Below are 19,173 nucleotides of genomic sequence, written 5' to 3'. Positions count from 1 at the left end.
CTGCCAGGAGCAGGGGTAAATCCAGGTGAGGTGATTTGCTCAAGGCCACACATTAAACCCAGGGGTGAGGGCCCTGCACTTCCCGTTTCCTGCTGTAATGACCAGTTTAGGGCACCTCCGCCCCCACAGTGACCCCCATTCCTTCATTGCTGCCCCATGAGCACGCCAGGGCTGCTTTGGCAATGCCAGTCTTTCTCCTTCCCTCCTTCCTCTTGCTCAGCAAAACCTCCTCACCTCATTTCCCTTTCTAGGCAGAGCTTTATGGGCTCTTCCCCACCTCATAACACCCTCCTGGGGCAGACAGGAGCCAGCACAGAGCAGGGAGCATTCCAGTGCTTTAGAGCGCTGAAAACTTGTGTGTTTTTAACTTCAGAGAGCCTTTGACCCACTGGGTTTCAGCACTAAAATCAGTTTTCCTTTGGCAGTATTTTTTTTCCCCTCTTCCCAAGCATTTTTCCTTCTTGAGGCATCAAATCACCTGCATTTCATGATCTGCAAGTTATTAAATATGAAAATAGATGCAATTCTCTATAAACTGGCTCTATAAACACTTCAGTGCTTTAGAGCACTGAAACTTTTGTGTTTTTAACTTCAGAGAGTCTTTGACCCACTGGGTTCCAGCACTAAAATCAGCTTTCCTTTGGCAGCATGTTTCATTGTGTTTTTTGTCCTCTTCCCAAGCATTTTTCCTTCTTGAGGCATCAAATCACCTGCACTTCATGATCTGCAGGTTATTAATAGCCACAATTCTCTATAAACTGGCTCCATGACCTGCTAATTTAGTGTTTTCCAGCAAAAAAGTGCTCATCAGGAAGCTTGAAAAACCTCCCATGGCTCAGACTCAGCACGGAATGGAGCAAGAATGACCCCAAATCTGGGAATCCATGGCAGGACTCCAAACACAGGCTGAGGTTTTTCAGGGAAACCTGGGAATCCATGGCATGATTCCTATGACAGGCTGAGGTTTTTCAGAGAAATCTGGGAATTGATGGCACAATTCCAAACACAGGCTGAGGTTTTTCAGTAAATCTGGGAATCCATGGCATGACTCCAAACACAGGCTGAGGTTTTTCAGGAAGACCTACAGCAGCCAGGAGCATTTCCAGCAGAATATAGATCCTCCTGTGGGTTATTTTAGTCTCAAAGCCAAAATGCTGCCTCAGGAGCTGCCTCCTTGTCCTGTCCTGGTTTTGCTCCAAGTATTGACATTGCCACCAAAGGGATCTGCTCACTCTGGCAGCATTTCCTGACCCCATGGAAACTCTGTCCCAGAAATAAAACCAGAGCTCAGCTCACTTGGAAGGGTCCAACCCAAACCCCAGCCCTGCCTGGCCCAGCAGATCTCAGATTGAACCATGGAAATGCAGGATAACATTGCTAGCTCACAATTCCTTATCTCCAGCTGCTTTAGAGCTAATTAAAACCACCTTCTTTAAAAAATTAATAATTTATGCTGATCCCTTGAATGTAATTATTAAAAATATAATTCAGTTTTGATTCCACCAACTCATATTTCATGGGGTGGCTCTGCATGCCTGAAAAATCTCCCTGAAAACCAAAATGCAAATTCCTTTCAGCTCCCAACCACAGTGCCACCAGATTGAATGTGCCAAACTTCATCCAAGAGCTGTGAGGAAACTCCAGAAGGGAAAAACAGGAGGGAGAGATGTGACTAAAGCGGGCTGTGGGAGAAGACAGAATTCCTGCTCAGGAGAAGTGCCTGGAGGCTGGAACAGCAGACCCCAACATCACCTGGGCAACAAGAAAAGCTTTTTGGGACAGGAGGTGTTTGGTTGCCTCTAATGAGGTCAAACCAGCTTTGCTCACTCGTGATGGAGGTTCTTGTTTGGGAGCTGGAGGAAGTGGGGAGGAAGCAGCAATCCCAAAATCCTGCCCCATCACCAGCTGCCAGAGCTGCATCACCCACCTGCCTCTCTGGGAATGCTGTCTGTGAGGAGGGAGCTGGCAAACAGAGAGGAGCAGCAGGGCAGAGATGGCACAAACCCCATTGTCAGCCAGGGCTGCACACACACAACCTACTCCACTTGGGGTGTTCAGCATTTTCTGTCAGGGAAATTGATAATTTGCTTTTTTTCCAGCAAATGGGGGGATGTTCAACATTATCAGTGGGGATGATCAACATTTCCCCTCAGTTTCTGCAGGGAAATTGATAATTTGCTTTTTTTTCCCAGCAACTTCTCCAGATACCCCCAAATCCAAGCCACTCTCACACCCCTGTTGTGCTGCTCGTTTTCCCCACTCCCATTCCTCCCTCACTGCTTGCAGGCAGGGTTTTCCCCAAGTCTTGAATTTGCAATCCACACCTTTATCCTTGGGGTTTAACAACCTGCACAGCCCAAGGTTCTGCCTGGAGTCAGCAGCAGACAAATTAGTCTGATGGGAATGATGTCTGTGGGTGTGACAGGATTTATGGCACCCAGGCAGTGACCAGACCATGGAGCACATCCCCACAGGGCCACAGAGATCCCTGCAGGCAGCTGAGCATTCCCAGGGGGACAAACACCTCAGAACTGAGATGGATTTCCAGGAGGGAGGGAGGGAAGACACAGAGATGCAAAGAATCAGGGATGGAATTCAAAAATTAGGAGGCAGCACCATGGTCTGGGTTGTGCTCCAAGGCAGGCCTCACTTGCTCCAGGTTGCAGAAGCTGTTGGGATCAATGCCCAAAAATGCCTAAATCTCATATTTCTCCAGAAAAAAAGGCTCAGAACAAACTGTGGCACACATTTCAGCAGTAAGAGTCCTGAATGAGGATTATTCACTGCCCTGAGCCCCAGTGCAGGTGCTGGCAGCCCTGGCAGGCCCCGAGAAAGGGATGAGGCCATTCCCAGACATGCACAGACTGGGAGGCCAAGATTTGTGTTTATTGACTTATAAAGCAAGAGCTGAAAGTAGGTCACAAGGCAGGACACCCCAAAGGTGGGGAGAACCATCCTCCAGCCCCTCCTTCCAGAAAGGCTCTGCCTGATGGCTCTGCTGGGTGGTTCTGCGTGGATGGTTCTTCTTTTTTAATGAAAAACCAGAAACTGTTCGAGCCCCAGGCTGCAGTGCTCTCTCCCATGCAGTTCAGGAATAAAAGGAAAATTTTCACACCCCACTTCCTGGGGGCCCCAAGCAGGGGTATGGAACCAACCCAGCATTAAAACTGCACCAAAAACCAACCCCATGTGCAGCAAAGCAGAGATTATAGCACCAGATCCAGCAGCACTCACAGCTTTAAGCTATTCTTCCTGAGTGTCCTACATAACAAACCCAAACAAATTAAGGAATGAGTAATGAATAGGTAGGAGGTGGCAAGGCTTGTTTTGGTTCAGGAAAGGATTCCCATCCCTTGCTTGGAATCTAAATTAGATTCAATTTAGATTAGAGTGAGGCAAGGCCAAATTCCCCTGATGAATGAGTTGCTGCAGTAAATCGCTCAGATTTTGCAGCCATTCCTCGACAAATGTGTTTTTCTTTTTCCTTCCTCTCCTTTTGTTTCTGATCCTGCCAGCCCCATGCCATGGCCCTGCTCCCCTGGGTTGGGATATCCCTTTTTATCTCCCTCAGAAAGGGAAGAACTAATTTGTTGTTTGCTAGGGAGGGAAGGTGTTCTTAGCCTGATAAGAGGATTATCTCCCCAAACAAGCTCTGTAATGCAACAAACCCCACACACTCACAAAACCAAAGGAATCCATCACAACCAGGGATGTGACGTCCACAAGTGAAAGCTCCCTCTCCTGCACAGCACACCCAGTGCCAGTGCAAAAATCCAGGGAAAATGCACAAAATTAAATCCATATTCAGGCTTGCTGTGGCTGCAAATTTATCTCTGAACCCACAGCAGCATTTGTAGTGTCACAGCACCTGCATGTGATTCCTCTTCTGGCTGAAAAGTCATAAGAATCTAATTAAAATTGAAACATTTTAACTCTTTAAAATTGAAAAAGAGACATTAAATCAGGAGTGCAGCATGAGAACACCCCCAAAAAAGATGGGAATTGGGGAAATGGAGTTACTGTCCCCCAGGAACTGGGCCCTGCTCAGCCTTTATCCATTTGCTGCAGCCCAGGTTTGGGGTTTTTACCCCTGCTGACAGCCACAGATTATCTCTGGAGATGTCAGTGATATCAGCTACAAGATCCAGCCCCTCTCAGGAGGAACCAACAAGGTGGAGCAACTTAAAATAGAAACTGGGCTGAAACTCTCCAGCCTGTGAGTCACCCCCAGAGGAAGGCAGGCAGGTGTAAATCACCTGCTCATCCAGAGCCCTGGGCCTGACTGACCTTCCAGAGCCACCTGGTGCTGCAGGAAAGGGACTCAGCAGTCAAAAATCAAAAATAAAATAAAATAAAAAAGCTCCTTCTCCATGGCTGGGGGTTTTATGTGGACCCAAAGGCTGCTGGCAGTTCTGGAGAGCTGGGGAGCTCCTAGATCCCAATTTGAACCCACAATCAAGTGCCTGAGGTAGCTGAGATGGTTTGGCACAAGGCAAGGACTTCTCCAGGGATAATCTCGCTCTCTGATGGAACAAAATGAAGCTGCTCTGTTTCACTGGCCCAGCTTCCTTTGGAACCACCCTGATTTCTGCTCCTTCCTCAGAGAAGCCAATTTCACACAGGGCAGCTGCAGAAACACAGAGCTTTCATCTTTAGTGCTTACCTTGTGCTTAAACACGCTCCCTCAGGCAGAGCCAGCCCATTCATCATCCTGATGAGATGAAATACCCAGAATTACTTCCCAGAGTACAAGACAATTCCCACAGGACTGGTAATTTATTAAGCCCGATTTTCTTTATGATGCAATTTTCCTTTTCTGAACTTTGAAAAAGTTATTTTACCACCATGTTCCAGCCCTTGTTTCCTGCTAGCATTGCATATAATTCCTCCTTCCTGCTGGTTGGTTTCACATGGTGAAATTATGCTCATTTTGTAGTATCACTTCAGTAGCTGAATAAAATCCTTCAGGGTGACACTGAGAGACAGCAATATCTGAATGCAATGCTGATTTTGTGCAATAACCTAACAAAACCAGACATTGTTCCAAGGAGCTGTTCTCTTGAATGGATGCCCAGAAACTTCTGAAATTATTAATCTTAAAATGCATTGTGTTAAAGAGTAATCTGCTTCCAAATGATGCAGCAGCCTAAACTCCTACATGTTGGGAAGCCAGTGCCAAGCAGGGTAAATTTTCAGGGTTCTGCAACAGCTAAATTGAAAATGTTATTCTGTGCACATGAAATATGAAAGTATCTATCTTCTTTTCCAAGGAAGAGAACACTACCTCATGTATTTTAATTTGCTGCGATTACAGTTTTCATAGGAGAAAGGAATAATGATAATAATATACAAATTTTGGATCTTTTTTAGTCATCCTCTTGCACTCTCTGTGCAATTTCAAACAATCCCAAGGAGCTGAAGATGGAGTTTATTATTTCTGAAAAGCACATGGTTCATGTCCAGTAAACCTCTGGGTCAGTGACTGAGCTGTGCACGTCCCAGAATTAAATGGATGTCAGCACCAAGGGTGAAAACTCAAACACTGCAACCCTCATGGCACAAGAACTCACAGGGATTAGGCAAATTTTAGTTTGCTGTGATTACAGTTTTCATAGGAGAAAGGAATAATGATAATAATATACAAATTTTGGAGCTTTTTTAGTCATCCTCTTGCACTCTCTGTGCAATTTCAAACAATCCCAAGGAGCTAAGGATGGAGTTTATTATTGCTGAGAAGGGCATGTCCAGTAAATCCCTGGCTCAGTGACTGAGCTGTGCACGTCCCCAGAATTAAATGGATGTCAGCACCAAGGGTGAAAACTCAAACACTGCAACCCTCATGGCACAAGAGCTCACAGGAATTAGGCAAATTTTAGTTTGCTGTGATTACAGTTTTCATAGGAGAAAGGAATAATAATAATAATAATATACAAATTTTGGATCTTTTTTAGTCATCCTCTTGCACTCTCTGTGCTGCTCTGCAATTTCAAACAATCCCAAGGAGCTAAGGATGGAGTTTATTATTGCTGAGAAGGGCATGCCCAGTAAATCCCTGGCTCAGTGACTGAGCTGTGCACGTCCCCAAAATTAAATGGATGTCGGCACCAAGGGTGAAAAAACAAAAACTTCATGGCACAAGAGCTCCCATGAATTAACCACTGTTTCCAGGGCTTTTAGGGCACTCTGTGAATCAGGATCCCAGAATGCTGCATGTTCCTCCCCTCTGAGTTTTCTGAGCTCAGCTGCCTTTGAGGGGATGAGCCCATCCAGACAGACCCCACTGTCACACATTTGACCCAACCCCGTATTTTCCACTCACCCCAAATGCCAGCCTGCCTCATTAGCAGAGAGGGCAGGCTCCAGAGGCAGCCTGGGAGCCTGCCCATTTCTCATTTGCATTTCAGCACTGCTTTCATATTTGCAGAGTGCTGTGCAAACAGCAATTACTGCCAGGAGGCAGCGGGGCTGATTAACCCCGGCATGGCTGCTGGGACCCTGGGACCCAGATCCCCAAAGAGCTGCAGCTCCATCCCTGCCCTGTGACTGATTAACCCCAAACAGCTGCAGGTCCATCCCTGCCCTGTAACCCCCAGAACCCTCACACTGCCCTGGGAAGAGTCTGCAGGCAGAGCCTCTCAATAATCATCCAGATTGGCACCCAGAATTCATCCAGGGTGGACCCTGATGCTGCGTGGAGCTCTGCAGGGCAGGCTGCAAAGCAGCAGCAAGGAAACACCACAAAGCTCATTTGACAGGATAACTCAGTTACCTCCTGCTTTTTCCCTATTTTCTGAATGTTATCAAGAACATAAACATCTTTTGCACCTCACAGTCATTCACCTTATTAAGCTCAGAGCATCTCCTGTAATTTGGTTCTCTTTTGACTCCTCTCTTCCACTCCCAAAGCCATAAACAAATATCAAGAACATAAATATGTTTTGCACCTCACAGTCCTTCACCTTATTAAGCTCAGAGCATCTCCTGTAATTTGCTTCTCTTTTGACTCCTCTTTTCCACCTCCAAATCCATGGAGCATTTATCCCAGGGAGGAACAGCCTCCTGCACACTGGGAACAACTCAGGTCAGACCCAGCACCAAAAGGACTCAGTTTGTTTTCCCTCTTGGCAAAAGAGAGCAGATTTAGATTGGATATTCAGAAGAAATTCCTCCCTGTGAGGGTGGTGTGGCTGCCCCATCCCTGGAAGCATCCAAGGCCAGGCTGGAGCAGCCTGGGATAGTGGAAGGGGGTGGGATGAGATTATTTTTAAGGTCCCTTTCATCCCAAACCAGCCTGGGATTCTATTTTGGCTCGCAGCTCCCAGCGGAGCCACTTACTCATCACAAAACTTCGGATTTGGTGACACACAGGGAGCCTTTCATACATCCTTAGCTCTTCCACAAATCATCTCACCCCAGATAAACTCAAAATATTTGACTCTTGGAGCAAAACTTGATGGGATTTGCCAGATCCTCTTCCAGTAAAAGCCAGCATTAACTGCAAGTATTCCTGCAGCAAAGCAGAGTGACCAGCACGAGCTAATTCCCAGATAAAATGTGTTCACAGGAAGGCTCCTGCTCCTGTCTGGGGCTGACTCAGACGTGTCTGAACACAAAAACCAAATCAAAGCTCGTTTTAATATTTAAATTGTGTCATCTGGGCTCATCCCTATGCATTTGCTCCTCAGGACAGGATTTGTCTGCCTGCCCTGAGAGCAGCTCTGTGCTCTGCAGTTTCTCCCCTTCCCCAGGCAGAGTTCAGGCTGCTCCAGGGGTGATTATCACATCCTCTGTGCCTGCCAGGCTGCTTTCCTACACTCCTGCTCCTGTCTGGACACAAAAACCAAATCAAAACTCATTTTAATATCAAAATGGTGTCATCTGGGCTCATCCCTATGCATTTGCTCCTCAGGACAGGATTTGTCTGCCTGCCCTGAGAGCAGCTCTGTGCTCTGCAGTGCTCTGGATGGACAGGATGCTCCAGGGGTGGTTATCACATCCTCTCTGTGAGGAGCTGCTGCCTGGAGGGGCTGCTTTCCTCCCCTTGGCTACAAAGGCAACCTGAGTGATGAGGGCAGAGTTAAGTTAGATGAGCTGCACCCCATCCCAGGCAGTTCTGCACCCCTGTCCTGCAAATTAAATGTTGTTTTGCTCTTTAGCAAATTAAGTGTCATTATAGAGCACAACACAAAGTACCACGACTCCATCAAAGGGTGCAAGAGAGACTTATTACGGCAACATGTTGCTTTTATGCTTTTTCAAGATATTTACATTCACTCAACATACACATTCACTGCCCATTGGCTCCCTCTGTAGTGCTCTCCCCTTGTCCAGGCAGAGTTCAGGATGCTCCAGGGGTGAATATCACATCCTCTCTGCCTGCCTGGAGGGGCTGCTTTCCTCCTCTTGGCTATAAAGACAACCTGAGTGATAAGGGCAGAGTTAAATTAGATGAGCTGCACCCCATCCCAGGCAGTTCTGCACCCCTGTCCTGCAAATTAAATGTCGTTTTGCTCTTTAGCAGATTAACATTAAATTTGCTCTTTAGCAAATTAAGTGTTGTTAGAAAGCCCAACACAGCACAAAGTACCACGACTCCATCAGAAGGGTGCAAGAGAGATTTATTACAGCAACATGTTGCTTTTATGCTTTTTCAAGATATTTACATTCACTCAACGTACACATTCACTGCCCATTGGTTACAAAAAAGCTCTCAGTGGGTGACCAAGGAGCCACATCATTCTGTGAGCCAGCTGGAGTCTGTACCTTCCAACTTTCCCTCCTTCATCACATCTCCATGGTGACAACCTTGGTGTCTTCCTCAGGACAGATCCGGGGCTTTCCTTATCATCAGGAGGCCTTTGCTGGCTCACCAGAACAGCACAGAATGTCTTTCCTACAACTAAGCTGGCAAAGGACACAGAAATCAGGCAGGGAGGGCTCAGGGCTCATTCTTTCACTGGGACCTTGGCTGAGGGTCACACAGGGACAGGACCCAATTCCCAGCCTGATTTCACTGCCTCTCCAGGAGCCCTTTCTCTGTCTGCAGAGAGGAGATGATGCTCACAACCTCCTCTGCCAATTCCTCTTTGATTTACTGATGCAAAGAGCCCCAATCCTAACACAGATGTTACTTCTCACTCACCATGGCCATATTAAAAGGCTTTTTTTTTAACCATTATAATAAAAACTTGCGACCTTCCCCAGCTGAGCACAGTAAAAACAGATCCCACAGATGTGACATATAAAACAAAGAGCTGCAGGGAGAAAATCTAAACCCAGCTAACCTTTTCTCTTTAACATTTCACAACACAAAATGCTTCACTAAAACAAGGCTAGGAAACACTGAGGCACATACTGCAGCTAAAATTTTGCACTCTTTGTGGGTAGAAGAGCTTTACAAAATTATCCACAATATCCTGAGCTACTTCTAAAGCCAGGCAGGCTGAAAATCAGGGAATTCATTGCTAGGCAAGCCCCCAGCCTGCAGCTTCATGCATTTCTTACTGAAGTGACTTTATTCCAGAGTGCATGGGGCAGGTGGTTGGACTGGTTCTCTCAAACAATGCCTGCTGGAAATCACAGCCCAGGCCATTTTCCCAGGGGGAAAGGAGGGGAAAGGTGAGCTTGGATGTTCCTGCAGCACCAGGGGCCTCAAGATTGAAAATGGGAGGGGAAAACTGCCCAGGGATGGGGCCAAGATTGAAAATGGGAGGGGAAAACTGCCCAGGGATGGGGCCAGTTCAGGTTGGCACAGCTGGGCACAGCTGGAGGCTCTTCCTCTCTTCCCAGCTCTCGGATATGGTTGCAGTTTATTGCAGCCCTGAGACACGTGAACAGTCTCTATTTTGGCCCGTGTGTTCAAAGAATGAGTCAGAGCTCTTCAGTTCTCTGTCTCAAGGTTGTTTATTGTTTCTTATCTATAAAAATTTTTCTCCTGCCCTGCCGAGGTCCATCCAGCAGGACAGACCCTGACTGCTCCCGGGGCGATTTTATCTCTTTATACTACAAACTACATATAACATGTTTACAATTACTTTCCAATACTTATCTCTTATGTTAAACAGTGAGTTTCTACTCTAAACCAATCCCAAAGTGCCACCATCACTGCAGAAGATGGAGGTAGAGAAGAAGAAGAAGAAGGCTGGGCACACCCAAGTCTCTCCATCTTGTCCCCAAAACCCCTATTCTAAAAACCCCAAAATCTACATTTTCACCCTGTGATAATTTTATTATTACACCACTTAAACTTCTGTGCCTTTCAGGTCCTCATACAAAGCTGGTAATTTGCTCCAGGGGTCATAATCAAACCCACAGGTGTTCTGGGCTGCGTGCCAGGGTCTCTGAGCCCCCTGGCAGGGTCCTGGCAACTCTGGACACCCAGAGGGAAGTGCTGAGTTCTGACACCCAGCCATGGCAAACACGTGGCTGGGGCACCTCTGCCACCTCCCAGGGCACTGGGAAGGAGCTGGAACTCCAAGGGAATGGCATCCCAAGGGAATGGCACTCAAAGGGCATGGCACTCAAAGGGCATGGCAGGGAGCTGACACGCCAAAGGAATGGCACACCAAGGACATGGCACTCCAAGGGGATGGCAGGGAGCTGGCACTCCAGGGACATGGCATCCCAAGGGAATGGTATTCCAAGGGGATGGCACTACAAGGGCATGGCACTCCAAAGGGATGGCAGGGAGCTGGCACTCCAAGGGAATGGCACTCCAAGGACATGGCACTCCAAGGGAATGGCATTCCAAGGACATGGCACTCCAAGGGAATGGCACTCCAAGGGAATGGCACTCCAAGGACATGGCACTCCAAGGACATGGCACTCCAAGGACATGGCACTCCAAGGGAATGGCACTCCAAGGGAATGGCACTCCAAGGACATGGCACTCCAAGGACATGGCATTCCAAGGACATGGCACTCCAAGGGAATGGCACTCCAAGGGAATGGCACTCCAAGGACATGGCACTCCAAGGGAATGGCACTCCAAGGGAATGGCACTCCAAGGACATGGCACTCCAAGCACATGGCATTCCAAGGACATGGCACTCCAAGGACATGGCACTCCAAGGACATGGCACTCCAAGGGAATGGCACTCAAGCACATGGCACTCCAAGGACATGGCATTCCGAGGACATGGCACTCCAAGGACATGGCACTCCAAGGGAATGGCAGCCTGGATCCCTTCAGCTCTGCCTTGGGACCCATAGCCCCCAAAACCTCCAGGGAGCTGTTCCATGGTGAAAATGTTTGTTCTTCAGAAGCAGAGGAGGATTTTCCCTGTGAATTTCTCCCTCTCACGGCACCAGCTCTTTCTCCACATCCTCATTTTACCTTCAGCTGCTGATGTCCCACCCCAGAGTGTGGCACCTCTGGATGCCCTGGCAGCCCCTCCACGGCTCTGACAAACACAAAACAAGTTTTTCTTGACCCCAAGTATTTTCTGCAGCAGGCCAAGTGCAAGTGCAGGCAGGATTTCACTGTGGGCTGTGCAACAAACTCATGTGATCCTCAAATTCCGCAGGGAAAATGCTGTTTGCAGGCTCACATCACAGCCCACTTGTGCAACACCTTGAACTGCTGCAGGGCCATTTTCTCTGACCCCAGGAGCCTTCTCTGAATTTTGCTCAAGAGCACAAACGTGACCATTGCAGTGACAATGGAATTTCTAGAGGATAGAATTTCTAGAGGGTGGAATTTCAGGAGGAAATACAAATGAAAAATAAAATGTAGATTGCCTAAAATACCTTCTCAGAAGGTATGAGAGAATGTTTTCCTTCCTTTCCTTGGTAGCAGCCAACAGAATTCCACTGTGATGATAATAGGTGGAAATGAGGAAAATAAAAATAAAAAATAGTAAAGTAGGAAAGAAAATAGAAAATAGAAAATAAATAGAAAATATAAAATAGAAAATAGAAAAAGAGAAAATAGAAAATAGGAAATAGAAATAGAGAAAATAGAAAATAGAAAATTCTATCCTCTAATTTCTAGGGGATAGAGTTTCTAGAGAGTGGGATTTCGGGAGGAAATACAAATGAAAAATAAAATGCAGGTAGTCAAAAATACCTTCTCAGAAGGTATTGGAGTGAGAGAATGTTTTCCTTCCTTTCCTTGGAAGCAGCCAACAGAATTCCACTGTGATGATAATGGATGGAAATGAGAAAAATAAAAAAAAATGAGAAAATAGGAAAGAAAAGAGAAAATAGGAACTAGAAATATAATAGAAAATAGAAAATAGAAAATAGAAAATAGAAAATAGGAAATGGAAAATAGGAAATAGAAATAGAGAAAATAGAAAACAGAAAATTCTATCCTCTAATTTCTAGAGGATAGAATTCCAAAGGGTGGGATTTCAGGAGGAAATACAAATGAAAAATAAAATGCAAATTGTCTGAAATACCTTCTCAGAAGGTATAGGAGTGAGAAAATGTTTTCCTTCCTTTCCTTGGAAGCAGCCAACAGAATAGAAAATAGAAAATAGGAAATAGAGAAATAGAAAATAGAGAATAGAAATAGAGAAAATAGGAAATAGAAAATAGAGAAAATAGAAAAACCAGAAATAGAGAAAATATAAATATTAATATAAGTATAAACATAAATATAACCATAAATATAAATATAAAAGATAAAAAACAAAATATAAAATATAAAAATATAAAAATAAAATAAATATGAAATATATAAAAATAAATATGAAATATATTATATAAAATATATAATACATAATATAAATATAAAGAGATAAATTATAAAATAATAAATAGAAAATTGAAAATTAGAAAAATAGGAAAGAAAAGGGGGAAACAGCCTTTTCTTGAAATGCTTCCATAGATCCCTTCTATGCTCCCTGCTCTGGGAGCAGCTCCACAGAACCCGCACGCTTTCCTGGGAACGCAAACCCACAAGAACAGCTTGAAACCACTCATTCCTCCACGCGCCTCACTTCCTTCTCAACTCCTGCCGTTGTCCCTTTGCTCCCTCCTGGTGAGGCTGTGCCAGCCTGGCACCCCGAGCCAGCCCTGCCAGCCCTGCCTGGCTCTGCCCGCTGCTGTCGCAAGCCGTGAGCCAGGATTTTGGCATTCCCAGCTGAAACCCCTGTGGCCTGGCAGAGCGACAAGTTCAGCGGGGTGACACGGCAGGACGGGGAAGGGGACGGCGCTGGGGTGACCCACATCCAACTGAGTCAGCTTTAATCCCTTTCCAGGTCACGCAGCTGGTAAACATCTGGCTCTGGCACCTCAGCCACCTGCCAGGGGGAATTATCCTGCCAGGCTCGTCCTGCTGAAGCAGCTGGGAACTGTTTGTGCGGTGACATTGGTACAGTGACCTGCTCTCCATCACAAAAACACCCCCAAAAAAACCACAAAATAGAGATTTTACAGCAAATCTTTGCCAAATAACGCTTGGTTTGGTTAGATTGTTTTGTCAGTTGTTTGTGCGTTGACATTGGTACAGTGACCTGATTTCCATCACAAAAACACCCCCAAAAAAACCACAAAATAGAGATTTTACAGCAAATCTTTGCCAAATAACGCTTGGTTTGGTTAGATTGTTTTGTCAGTTGTTTGTGCGTTGACATTGGTACAGTGACCTGATTTCCATCACAAAAACACCCCAAAAAAAACCACAAAATAGAGATTTTGCAGCAAATCTTTGCCAAATAATGCTTGGTTTGGTTAGATTGTTTTGTCAGTTGTTTGTGCGGTCACACTGCTGCAATGGCTTGCTTTCCATCACAAAAACACCCCCAAAAAAACCACAAAATAGAGATTTTGCAGCAAATCTTTGCCAAATAATGCTTGGTTTGGTTAGATTGTTTTGTCAGTTGTTTGTGCGTTGACATTGGTACAGTGACCTGCTTTCCATCACAAAAACACCCCCAAAAAGCCACAGAACTGAGATTTTACAGCAAATCTTTGCCAAATAATGCTTGGTTTGGTTAGATTGTTTTGTCAGTTGTTTGTGCGTTGACATTGGTACAGTGACCTGCTCTCCATCACAAAAACACCCCAAAAAAACCACAAAATAGAGATTTTACAGCAAATCTTTGCCAAATAACGCTTGGTTTGGTTAGATTGTTTTGTCAGTTGTTTGTGCGTTGACATTGGTACAGTGACCTGCTTTCCATCACAAAAACACCCCCAAAAAAACCACAAAATAGAGATTTTACAGCAAATCTTTGCCAAATAATGCTTGGTTTGGTTAGATTGTTTTGTCAGTTGTTTGTGCGTTGACATTGGTACAGTGACCTGCTTTCCATCACAAAAACACCCCCAAAAAAACCACAAAATAGAGATTTTACAGCAAATCTTTGCCAAATAATGCTTGGTTTGGTTAGATTGTTTTGTCAGTTGTTTGTGCGTTGACATTGGTACAGTGACCTGCTTTCCATCACAAAAACACCCCCAAAAAGCCACAGAACTGAGATTTTACAGCAAATCTTTGCCAAATAATGCTTGGTTTGGTTAGATTGTTTTGTCAGTTGTTTGTGCGTTGACATTGGTACAGTGACCTGCTCTCCATCACAAAAACACCCCAAAAAAAACACAAAATAGAGATTTTACAGCAAATCTTTGCCAAATAACGCTTGGTTTGGTTAGATTGTTTTGTCAGTTGTTTGTGCGTTGACATTGGTACAGTGACCTGCTCTCCATCACAAAAACACCCCAAAAAAAACACAAAATAGAGATTTTACAGCAAATCTTTGCCAAATAACGCTTGGTTTAGTTAGATTGTTTTGTCAGTTGTTTGTGCGGTCACACTGCTGCAATGGCTTGCTTTCCATCACAAAAACACCCCCAAAAAAACCACAAAATAGAGATTTTGCAGCAAATCTTTGCCAAATAATGCTTGGTTTGGTTAGATTGTTTTGTCAGTTGTTTGTGCGTTGACATTGGTACAGTGACCTGATTTCCATCACAAAAACACCCCAAAAAGCCACAGAACTGAGATTTTACAGCAAATCTTTGCTTGGTTTGTTGTCAATTGTTTGTGCCCTCACACTGCTGCAATGGCTTGCTTTTCATCACAAGAACACCCCCAAAAACCCACAGAACTGAGATTTTTCTAGAAATATTTGCCAGATAATGCTTGGTTTTGGTTCAATTGGTTTTGGCAATTGTGCAGTGACATTGGTACAGTGACCTGCTTTCCATCACAAAAACACCCCCAAAAAGCCACAGAACCGAGATTTTATAGTAAATATTTGCAAAATGCTTGGTTTAGTTAAACTGTTCTGTCAATTGTGCAGTCACACTGCTGCACTGATTTGCTTTTCATACAAAAACACTCCCAAAAAAGCCACAAAGCTCAGATTTTATAGCAAATCTTTGCCAAATAATGCTTGGTTTGGTTAAAGTGTTTTGTCAATTGTTTCTGCAGTCACGTTCCTGCACTGACCTGCTTTCCATCCCAAAAACACCCACAAAAAAGCCACAGAACCGAGATTTCCTAACCAAATCTTTGCTTGGTTTGGCTCAATTGTTTTGGCAATTGTGCAGTCACATTGCTGCACTGATTTGTTTTTCATACAATAGCACCCCCCAAAAGCCACAGAACCGAGATTTTATGACAAATATTTGCCAAATAATCCTTGGTTTGGCTCAAGTGGTTTTGGAAATTGTTTGTGCGGCGGCATTGGTACATTGACCTGCTTTCCATCCCAAAAACACACCCCAAAAAAACCATAAAATAGAGATTTTATAGCAAACCTTTGCCAAATAATGTTTGGTTTGGTTTGATTGTTTTGTCAGTTGTGCAGTCACACTTCTACACTGACCTGTTTTCCATCACAAAACACCCCAAAAAAGCCACAGAACAGAGATTTTACAGCAAATCTTTGCCAAATAATGCTTGGTTTGGCTCAATTGGTTTTGGAAATTGTTTGTGCGGTCACGTTGCTGTACTGATTTGCTTTTCATACAAAAACACCCCCAAAAAGCCACAGAACTGAGATTTTATAGCAAATATTTGCCAAACAATGCTTGGTTTGGTTCAAATGTTTTGGCAATTGTGCAGTCACATTGCTGCGCTGATATAATTTTCATAAAAAACACCCCCAAAAAGCCACAGAACTGAGATTTAAAAGCAAATATTTGCCAAATAATGCTTGGTTTGGTTCAATTGATTTTGAAAATTGTGCAGTCACATTGCGGCACTGGTTTGCTTTCCATCACAGAACACCCCCAAAAAGCCACAGAACTGAGATTTCCTAAGCAAATATTTTGCGATAATGCTTGGTTTGGTTCAATAATTTCCTCAATTGTTACTGCAGTCACACTGCTGCACTGACCTGTTTCCATCCCAGAAACACCCCAAAAAAGCCACAGAACTGCGATTTTATAGCAAATATTTGCCAAATAATGCTCAGCTTGATTCCACATGAAATCAGGAAGTAATTCTTGCCCACTCAAAGTGATTTTTTTTTTTTTTTTTTGGTGATAAATGGATGTGTCTCTTCCAGAGTCTCGATATGGACAATTTGCTGATCACTATCAGTGGTTTCCAGACAGCACCAGGGGCTGGAGCAGCCTGGGGCAGGGGAGGGGTCCCTGCACACGGCGGGGGGAGGATGGGATGGGCTTTAAGGTCCCTTTGACCCCCAGGATTCCAGGATTCCGTGGGGCTGGCATGGCTCAGGACACATCACACATTCCAGGGCTTTTACAAGCCCGGCCACTTCCTCCCCTGCGTGTGCAGAGGTGCTTTGGGGTCAACACACCCCTGAAAAAAAACCAACATTTTCTCTTCCTGTGCGTCCAGCTTCAGCTGCACAGGAGGCCAAAGTCACATCCTTGTTTTCACCACCCCATTTTCCTGATTGCATCCCAAAAAAATTCCTGCCTGTGCCAATTTCCAGGCTGGGATGCCTGTCAGGAATGAGGCAGGGTGTGTTCTGGAGCAGCAGATTCTGACTGCAAATCACCGTGAGTTCCTCACCCTGCACATCAGATAATATTTTAAAAGGAAAAAAAAATTAAATATTTATTAATATATTATATTATAGACCATCATATATATTATATATTATTAAATATATAATATATATTAAATTAAATATTTATCATCTATTACCTACTATATATATGTAACATATAACATATAACATATATAACATATAACATATAACACATAACACATAACACATAACATATAACATATAACATAATATATAATATATAATATATAATATATAATATATAATATATAATATATAATATATAATATATAATATATAATATATAATATATAATATATAATATGATTATGATATATGATATATGATATACATTATACATTATACATTATATATTATATATTGTATATTATATATTATATATTACTATATACATATTATATATTATATGTATTTTATATATTTTATATAAACTATATATAATTTAATATAATTTATAGATGCAAAAGATAAAATATATAAATTTATAATTTATATATGTACACATACATTTACATATAGACATATATGTATGTGTGTGTGTATATATATACATATATACATAAATTTTTTTAAGCTGAGAATTAAAGCACTAAGACAGCAGCTGTTTAAAAGACTGCAATTTACAAATTCCTATAAATAATGAAATATGGGGAATATCACCATATTCAAACAAAGAAGTTCTGTCATTTTGCACCAATTTCTTGCCCTGGCTGCTCCTGACAGCTCCAGGAAGTTACAAGGAGGAAAATCAATTTTCTTTACTGTTTTTTAAAGCAGTATGAATCCAGTAATTGTTCGTATTTAGGAGCATGAGGAAGCAGGAAGATAAAATATTGAGAAGAGTAAAATAGTCCTGGATGCTGTGACTCGCTTGTGATTTGTTTTTCTTCCTCACAGACAGAAAACATCGACAGAAAATTGATTCTCAGTGAATTTCCCTGTGAGAAGAAATGCGCAAATTCTGATTTTTGAACTCTCTTTGGGCAGGCAGCAGCATCCTGATCTATAAATTAAAGACAGCCATGACTTTTAATGGCCTACATTAAAATGTTTAAAATGAACAGCTTAAAATGAACATCAAAAAAGTGGGAATGTTGCTGTAGAAACCCAAAAACCCTCAGCAAACAAGGTGAAAAATGAGTCAGTGCCCCCAAGATTCACCAGGGGATGGGAAGAAATCAAGGCAGTGTGGAAAGATGTAGAGATGAAACGCTGAATTCCACCTGTGCCATCCCTTTGTGGTGTTCAGAGCCCAGCTCAGCTTCAAGAGGCTGAAGGAAAACTGAAATCCTCCTGGAAAACCCAAACCCTGCCCTGGAATGGCCTCAGGCTTAGGTGGCTGTGCCAGGTCTGCAGGGACACCAAGTCACGATGGCATTTATAACGGGCTTGGAGCAGAGTTCAGCATTTCAAATGCCAGCCTGAAAGCTGGCAGTGAAACCCTTGGCTCCTCAGCATTTCCCACTTATCTTTGATTAACAAAAATGGAGAAATTAGGAGGGGAAAAAAGCAGAGAAATTCAGGTTTTCAGGTAAAATTCCCCCTGTCAGAGGTGAATGCTCAGACAAGGAGTGGTCTACCTGAAAGCTGGCAACGAAACGCTTGGCTCCTCAGCATTTCCCACTTATCTTTGATTAACATAAATGGAGAAATTAGGAGGGGAAAAAAGCGGAGAAATTCAGGTTTTCAGGTAAAATTCCCCCTGTCAGAGGCGAATGCTCAGACAAGGAGTGGTTTACAGCCAATGCCCAAATTACCACTGTCCAAATATCACTTAAGCTTTGGCTTCATTTGGCTTCTGAGAGGTTTTTACAGGTGCTTGGTTCATTACTTGCGGCCTCTGAATTATGGTTGAACATCTTTGGGTTAAATGAAGGAGAAAAATGGGGAAGATTTAGCACTTGGGACTTAGAGGGAAGGGGGATTTCTGCTCTCCACTCAGCAGAAAAACAAGGAAAGAACAGAAATTTACTCCTGGGTAGAGGATGGACCCCGAATAAATCTTCATCCCCTTCCACTTGTCTGACTCTGGAGAGTTCAGGGTTGGTTTTACCCTTGGGAGGAAAATAAACAAACTAACAAAACCCAAATAAACCAAACAAATAATTTCTCTGTAGAATCACAGGACCCCAGGATGGTTTGGGTTGGAAGGAACCTTAAATCCCATCCAGTGCCACCCTGGCATGGCAGGGACACCTTGCCAGGGTGCTCCAAA

Source organism: Ammospiza nelsoni, chromosome 24, assembly GCF_027579445.1.
Source record: "Ammospiza nelsoni isolate bAmmNel1 chromosome 24, bAmmNel1.pri, whole genome shotgun sequence".
Taxonomy (NCBI): Eukaryota; Metazoa; Chordata; class Aves; order Passeriformes; family Passerellidae; genus Ammospiza; species Ammospiza nelsoni.
The sequence above is the reverse complement of the archived record's forward strand: the minus strand, read 5'-3'. Positions refer to the sequence as shown.